This window comes from Lepisosteus platostomus, chromosome 5 (assembly GCF_059453375.1).
Source record: "Lepisosteus platostomus isolate fLepPlt1 chromosome 5, fLepPlt1.hap1, whole genome shotgun sequence".
NCBI lineage: Eukaryota > Metazoa > Chordata > Actinopteri > Semionotiformes > Lepisosteidae > Lepisosteus > Lepisosteus platostomus.
The window spans coordinates 57,166,391-57,173,889 of record NC_142615.1 but is presented as its reverse complement, the minus strand read 5'-3'; the positions used below and the strand labels follow the sequence as shown (position 1 = coordinate 57,173,889).

Below are 7,499 nucleotides of genomic sequence, written 5' to 3'. Positions count from 1 at the left end.
CCCTTCTGGAACAAGTTGTTTCTGAAGTTCAAGAAATTCAAACAACTTATGAAAGATAAAATAGTCTTGCTTATCAGGACAGAAGAAATACCGCAGGAAAATGCCAGTGATTTTTCTCCTTTTAACGAAAAGTGGAGAAAAACAACGGCAGTGCATTTCCGTCGGCTTGATTTAGCTTAATACAAGTATTCACTTCCTTTTCTGTAGATTACAGCCTGCGAAAGATGAAATAAAGTTATTGGTTATTCATGGTCAGTGCAGGAGAAATACTGCTGGCTGGCAGGAAAATGTCAGTATTTTATTTTAACTACAAATGTGTGAATGGCAAAAAGCAACGGGAGTGTGTTTCTGTGCAGTTGTTAAACAAAGGGCTGGTGGTTCAAACCCACTCAGGGATGTGCTTCAGATTGTTCTGCTGTAACCATAATCTCTGTTTAAACTTGATGGGATTTCTTTGCAAACCCTCTTGAACTTTGCATTTTACTCGTGTGGAACTACAAGTAAACAATTAAGTACCTCAGTAAATGTCCAAGAGAACCATTTTCACGTGTGGAATTTTATCTTCAACTGGCTGTCAGGAGAATTCATTTATACACCCGTTGTATCCTTAGCAAAAATATTTTAAAATTAGAACACAGATTTGTTGGAGAACTTAACAATCATTATTAAATGAGTATTATACAAATGTGCGTTGATATTTTGTATATGTACCTTAATTGTAATAAATCTAAACATAATTGCTTTGATATGGATGTTCATTTGAAGGATTTGAGGAAACTATCAAGGATCTCAGAACAACCAAAGATACATTTGGGCATCTGCTATTGGTAAAGATTAACGAATACAGTAAGTGTGAAGCTTGCAGACACACGAGAGAAAAATCAGTTTTAACGCACTTCATTAAACGAATGGTGTGCTTATCAATCGTTCATAAGATACACATAGTAGAGGATGGTTTCGATCCATCGACCTCTGGGTTATGGGCCCAGCACACTTCCGCTACGCCACTCTGCTGACAGCTGCTGTAGCGTGATTCAACACAACTGCTCTATCTTTGCTTTCTAAAAGTGCGCCCGAGATGAAAACTCTAAACGGTAAACGCAGACGTCACTTTGAGCACTTGGTCTTTTATAGTACAAATATCACATGCTGCTCTACATGGGCGTGTCTTCAATATCGTTGTGAACCAAAGCTTCTGCTTTCCAAGGCAACTGAATCTTTCGTCGTTAATTCCCAAATCTTCAATGAGAATCAGTGAAACGAAAACCAAACACATGTACACACTCGCGTCGTACCGTGAAAGAAAAATGATGTAAGCATTTGAGAAATAACGAGAGTAGTCTGAACATCTCCAGCCTGGCAACTGCTCTACAAAGAGATCGCTCCCTCTACACGCACTTTATAACGCTGAAAATGATTCAGGAAGCACAGCAAAGTTCTATAACCAGCAAATGCATCTGCATACATAAAATGTCAATTTTTCAAAAGTAAAATCTTCAGCTTTGAAAGATTGTCATCTATATATTTTCGTTTTTCTCTTTTTTTACATAACACGCTTTCGAGAAACAAACTGTCTTGTAATGAAGACTGCATTAGAAAATGTGTATCTAGCTTTGTCAACACAACTAGTAAACTTCAGTTACAAATTCTAGTAACATGGCAATATATATAGTAATGACAAACTACATGATCCTGCTAATATTTAACTCAAAAGCACATTTCGATTCAAATATAAATTTTAACATTTACAACTTATATATTTCCACGTAAATATAATTAATGTAGCACAAATGCTACTTTCTAAAAAAGACAGAATGAAACTGTTTGTTTTGTGTTTCATGGTGATCCTCCTCTCGATACTAATGAAATGTTTAATATGATCCCTCGAGAAACAAAAAGGAGTCCATTTCCGCCTGGAATGATTGATGCCCCATCAAACATTTTGTAATATCCCCGGAAGTTTATACAGTAGAATCCTGGTTCGTGGCTTAAATTCAAGGTAAACAAGACTAAGAAAACGAGTTGGAAACTTGATGTCGAACTGGGATTTAAATCACCTGGAACATTTCACTACATTGGGCAGTATGTGCCAGGGAGCATTGCTTAACATGTCTTCGATTGCTCAGTTGGTAGAGCGGAGGACTGTACTAGAGTCAAGAGGGGATCCTTAGGTCGCTGGTTCGATTCCGCCTCGAAGGAAGGTGCTTTTTGTGTACTTTAATCAAAGAGTTAAAATAGCGAATCTTTTTCACTCAGACATTGATCAAAAGCTCAATAAACGACGAAGCAGAGGCTCCTGTTCCGAACTCAGCCCACGTCTGATTGTCTTGTTTTGGCCAATATCTGATCTTTGAATTAAGGGAATACTCTGTTTGCTTTGTAATTAAAAAAAAAACATACAGTACAAATGTCAATTTCATTTTGGTTTCAAGATCGCAATTTAGTGTGAAACATAAAAGCCAGCTGGATAAGCTTTATTATTTTCCCTCACGGGATCAAAAGGGTATCTATCTATAAATCTCTTATACGTCATTTACAATGGCCTTTCAACTAATAGCCCGTGCAGGGATCAAACCCTAGCTGTTGGTACACTACGAGTTGCGTAAGGCTCTGTAACGCGCAGATGAGAAACTAACCTCTGCTTCTTCATTATATACACAGTAAGCTATATATGCGAGCTTACTGCCTCCTACGGGCTCTGTATTTGTTAGCGGTACAAGACCGGCCGTGGAGAAATAAAGTGAGGAGGGTGTGTACATTAAAAGGCTCATAGCGTCCCTGGAAGGGCTCAAACCACCACCCTTTTGGTTAACAACCGAACCACAAAGACGCATGTACAGCTTAACACTTCTCGGTCTCAGTGAAAGTGATACACTCCGTAAAATTTCCAGAGATTCATTTATTTTAAAAGGAAAATCACCAACAGCGGCCGAGATCTACTGGAGTTTTTTCATTCTATACTGTGATTTCTGAAGGGTACCCTGTGAAAATACGAGTTTTGACGAGAAGGGATGGACATATAAGGTCAAAAGGCTTGGGGAATTGAACTTTAAGGTGAAAGGCTTGACTGCGGGTTCAGTAGCAGCAGAACCTGATCAGTATCAGTTGACTCCGATATACATTGAAAATGAACTTGGGGATTTAGAGTCAGACGTGCTACCGTTGCACCATGGGGTACTTAATTTAAAAAAATAGAAAAAACAATCAGTGTTCCTGGATCTGTAATTGAGAACAACACCTGCACAAGAGCTGCGCAGGAAGAATAAAAGCCGTAAAAGGTGATGGTCATCCTGTCACCGTAACTTAGTTGGCGCAACAGTAGCGTGTCTGACTCCAGATCAGAAGGCTGCGTGTTCAAATCACGTCGAGGTCAGCTGTTACCTTTTCAGGTTCTGCTGGTCCTGAACACGGAATTCACACCATGCAGTTGAGTTCTATCTGTACACCACATAGATAATCTAAACAAAATAGAGCAGTACAGGACACGCAGTGTGGAGCTCACACAGGCTTACAGTCTCCAGCATTGGAGTGAAGAGGAAAAAAAGAACTTTGTTTTTTTTTTAAGAGAAAAGGCACAGATCACATCTGCTTAACATCACGTCCAACTTTACATCAGATAATGGAATCACGGATGTTTCAGATAACTTTTTTTTAATACAGGTTCAAGCAAACATGAAAGTTAATGAGTTTCCGGACACTTTTGTTTTATTAAAAAGTGTCTGAAGCCTGAAAATGTAATTTGAAAAATAAATAACCGGCTATTGGACATTAGCAGGTGCTTTTTGTAACGATTTGCTATTTCATGCTGGAAAACAAAGGAAACAGACCCAACGTTTGCTTTCAGGTGCGGTTCATTACATAATATACATCTATTACTGAGGAGCTTGAATAAAATTTACACGAGCCAGGTAGAAGTCGAACCTACAATCTTATGATCCGAAATGAGACGCGTTGTTTAGTAAACCGCTGGCATTTCACATGACCTGAATTTCCCCATAGTGTGCTCAGCGCCGCTACTAGTAATGCACCGCTCCGTCTAAAATTTCAAAGTGAGAAACGTGTTTTCTGATTTTTTATGAGTTTTAAAATATAATATATTTAAATCAGACAAGGGGTTTATGTTTTGCACTGAAATTCCGATTGACTGAGGATTCAAAGAAAGACTGTTTTCTTCCACAACACCGTATAATTATCACATCCACCAGACTCTCCAACCTCTCCAGACCTTGCTGGTTGAGCAATTGCTCCGATAAATTAGGTCACGTATCATGTTAAATCATTTCTTCTCAACACAACATTTCCTGGTGCACGTTTTCTCTATGAAAAAAAAGACATTTTTCCCTTGCACGATTTCTCGTTTTTTATCAAAGCGTGCAGAAATAAAAAAGAAGAAGAAATAGTGTCGCAAAAGAACTCTGTCGCCCTTGGGAGATATCAAACGCATTGGACATGAAAATGCCAGATAAAAGCCAGTTCTCTTCGTTTCTCAGTGTCGGGGCTGCTACAGTGCCTTGCGAAAGTATTCGGCCCCCTTGAACTTTTCAACCTTTTGCCACATTTCAGGCTTCAAACATAAAGATATAAATTTTTTATTTTATGTGAAGAATCACCAACAAGTGGGACACAATTGTGAAGTGGAACGAAATCTATTGGATTTTTGAAACTTTTTTAACTAATAAAAAAATGAAAAGTGGGGCGTGCAAAATTATTCGGCCCCTTTACTTTCAGTGCAGCAAACTCACTCCAGAAGTTCAGCGAGGATCTCTGAATGATCCAATGTTGTCCTAAATGACTGATGGTGATAAATAGAATCCACCTGTGTGTAATCAAGTCTCTGTATAAATGCACCTGCTCTGTGATAGTCTCAAGGTTCTGTTGAAAGCGCAGAGAGCATCATGAAGACCAAGGAACACACCAGGCAGGTCCGTAATACTGTTGTGGAGAAGTTTAAAGCCGGATTTGGATACAAAAAGATTTCCCAAGCTTCAAACATCCCAAGGAGCACTGTGCAAGCGATCATCTTGAAATGGAAGGAGTATCAGACCACTGCAAATCTACCAAGACCTGGCCGTCCCTCTAAACTTTCAGCTCAGACAAGGAGAAGACTGATCAGAGATGCAGCCAAGAGGCCCATGATCACTCTGGATGAACTGCAGAGAACTACAGCTGAGGTGGGAGAGTCTGTCCATAGGACAACAATCAGTCTTACACTGCACAAATCTGGCCTTTATGGAAGAGTGGCAAGAAGAAAGCCATTTCTCAAAGATATCCATAAAAAGTCTCGTCTAAAGTTTGCCACAAGCCACCTGGGAGACACCCCAAACATGTGGAAGAAGGTGCTCTGGTCAGATGAAACCAAAATTGAACTTTTTGGCCACAATGCAAAACGATATGTTTGGCGTAAAAGCAACACAGCTCATCACCCTCAACACACCATCCCCACTGTCAAACATGGTGGTGGCAGCATCATGGTTTGGGCCTGCTTTTCTTCAGCAGGGACAGGGAAGATGGTTAAAATTGAGGGGAAGATGGATGCAGCCAAATACAGGACCATTCTGGATGAAAACCTGTTGGAGTCTGCAAAAGACCTGAAACTGGGACGGAGATTTATCTTCCAACAAGACAATGATCCCAAACATACAGCAAAATCTACAAAGGAATGGTTCACAAATAAACGTATCCAGGTGTTTGAATGGCCAAGTCAAAGTCCAGACCTGAATCCAATCGAGAATCTGTGGAAAGAGCTGAAAACTGCTGTTCACAAACGCTCTCCATCCAACCTCACTGAGCTCGAGCTGTTTTGCAAGGAAGAATGGGCAAGAATTTCAGTCTCTCGATGTGCAAAACTGATAGAGACATACCCCAAGCGACTTGCAGCTGTAATCGCAGCAAAAGGTGGCTCTACAAAGTATTAACGGAAGGGGGCCGAATAATTTTGCACGCCCCACTTTTCATTTTTTTATTAGTTAAAAAAGTTTCAAAACTCCAATAGATTTCGTTCCACTTCACAATTGTGTCCCACTTGTTGGTGATTCTTCACATAAAATAAAAAATTTATATCTTTATGTTTGAAGCCTGAAATGTGGCAAAAGGTTGAAAAGTTCAAGGGGGCCGAATACTTTCGCAAGGCACTGTATGTAAAAGAGGCAATTTGCTCTGAGCGCAGGTTCAGCGCTTACTGAACGCAGATGTCTCAGAGCGGTGTGTCCAAGTGGCTGTAAAAGGTGATGGGTGCCCTGTCACCGTAGCCTAGTTGGTTAAAGCACTTCTCTATTAACCGAAAGAACCGAGATTCAAATCCCAGCCGTGCCTTTCTTCTTATCTTGTAGTACAGAACGTATCATTTCGGGCAATCACAAAGGGCTTGATTTCGTTAAATGCATGTGTTCATTTCCTTTCTGGAAAACTTGTTTTTGATTAAATTCACACAGCTTGCGAAAAATGAAATTCAATTCTTGGTTATCAGTGCAGAAGAAATATTACCGTCTGGCAAAATAAACGGTAAGAGATTTTTTTTTAACCGAAAACTTGTGATTCGAGAAAATACCCTACCAGTCATTGTCTGTGGCGCAATCGGTTAGCGCGTTTGGCTGTTAACCGAAAGGTTGGTGGTTCGAGTCCACCCGGGGACGGGGTTCTTTTGCGATGTAAACGTTGTCTTCAGTCAATTGGATATCTCAGCGAAACCATAACCATTTTAATATTTGCAGGAAATGCGAGTGTTTAACACGTGTCAGGGTCACCGGGAAATGTCCAATAATGCCCAACATTGCAACTCCCCAGAAAACCATATTCACCCAAAAAATATTATCGTCGAATCTTCATTTATATTCCAGTTGAATCCTCTGCTGAAATATTTTAAAAATACAATGCAGGTTTGTTTGAGAACTTGACAAGCACTGTTACGATGGCACTGTGCATAAATATGTCAAAAGGATTTTGATATTTTGACATATTTATCTTAAGTTTAAACATAAATACTATACAGTCTATTGTAATTTTAAAATATGTTAGCTGAGGATGCAAAGGGGTGAAAGGGAAAGGTCAGAGGGTATAGTAAAAACGAGGTTAGGATTGGTGGAGGTGGTAGGGATGTTGATGGTTTTTCTCTGTAGAGGATGATTGAGTTTTTTATCCTTCTCTGAAGTGAGAAATTGGAAGAGTTGGGAGTTGAGGGATCTGATGAGGTTAGTTATAAAAGGAAGTTGATGTGGAGCTGTTACCTGTTAGCCGTAAAACTTCCTAACGTCTTTGATATTGTCATCAAAGATAAACTGCAGTAAGCAAAGATAAAGAAAATTATCTTTGCTTACTGCCCTGTCTTTCTCACACCTGAAGAAGGCTCTACGGCCAACAGGTAATGTTTCCTTTCTTCTCTTTTCAGCATGGAATAATCCTTTTTTCAGCATGCGTAGGCTGTTCCTTTGCAGCCTACGCATGCTGACACAGCTACTCACCTGATATATAACTTTCCTATAATCACAACTATGAATGTCCAC

At 39.7% G+C, this 7,499-nt stretch overlaps 1 non-coding gene across 1 annotated transcript; it reads left to right on the top strand.

Moving 5' to 3' along the window:
- The first annotated feature begins 6,560 nt into the window (after positions 1–6,560).
- trnan-guu (transfer RNA asparagine (anticodon GUU)) lies at positions 6,561–6,632 on the top strand. Its single transcript has one exon. It is a non-coding gene; the product is annotated as a tRNA-Asn (tRNA).
- Positions 6,633–7,499: the final 867 nt, after the last annotated feature.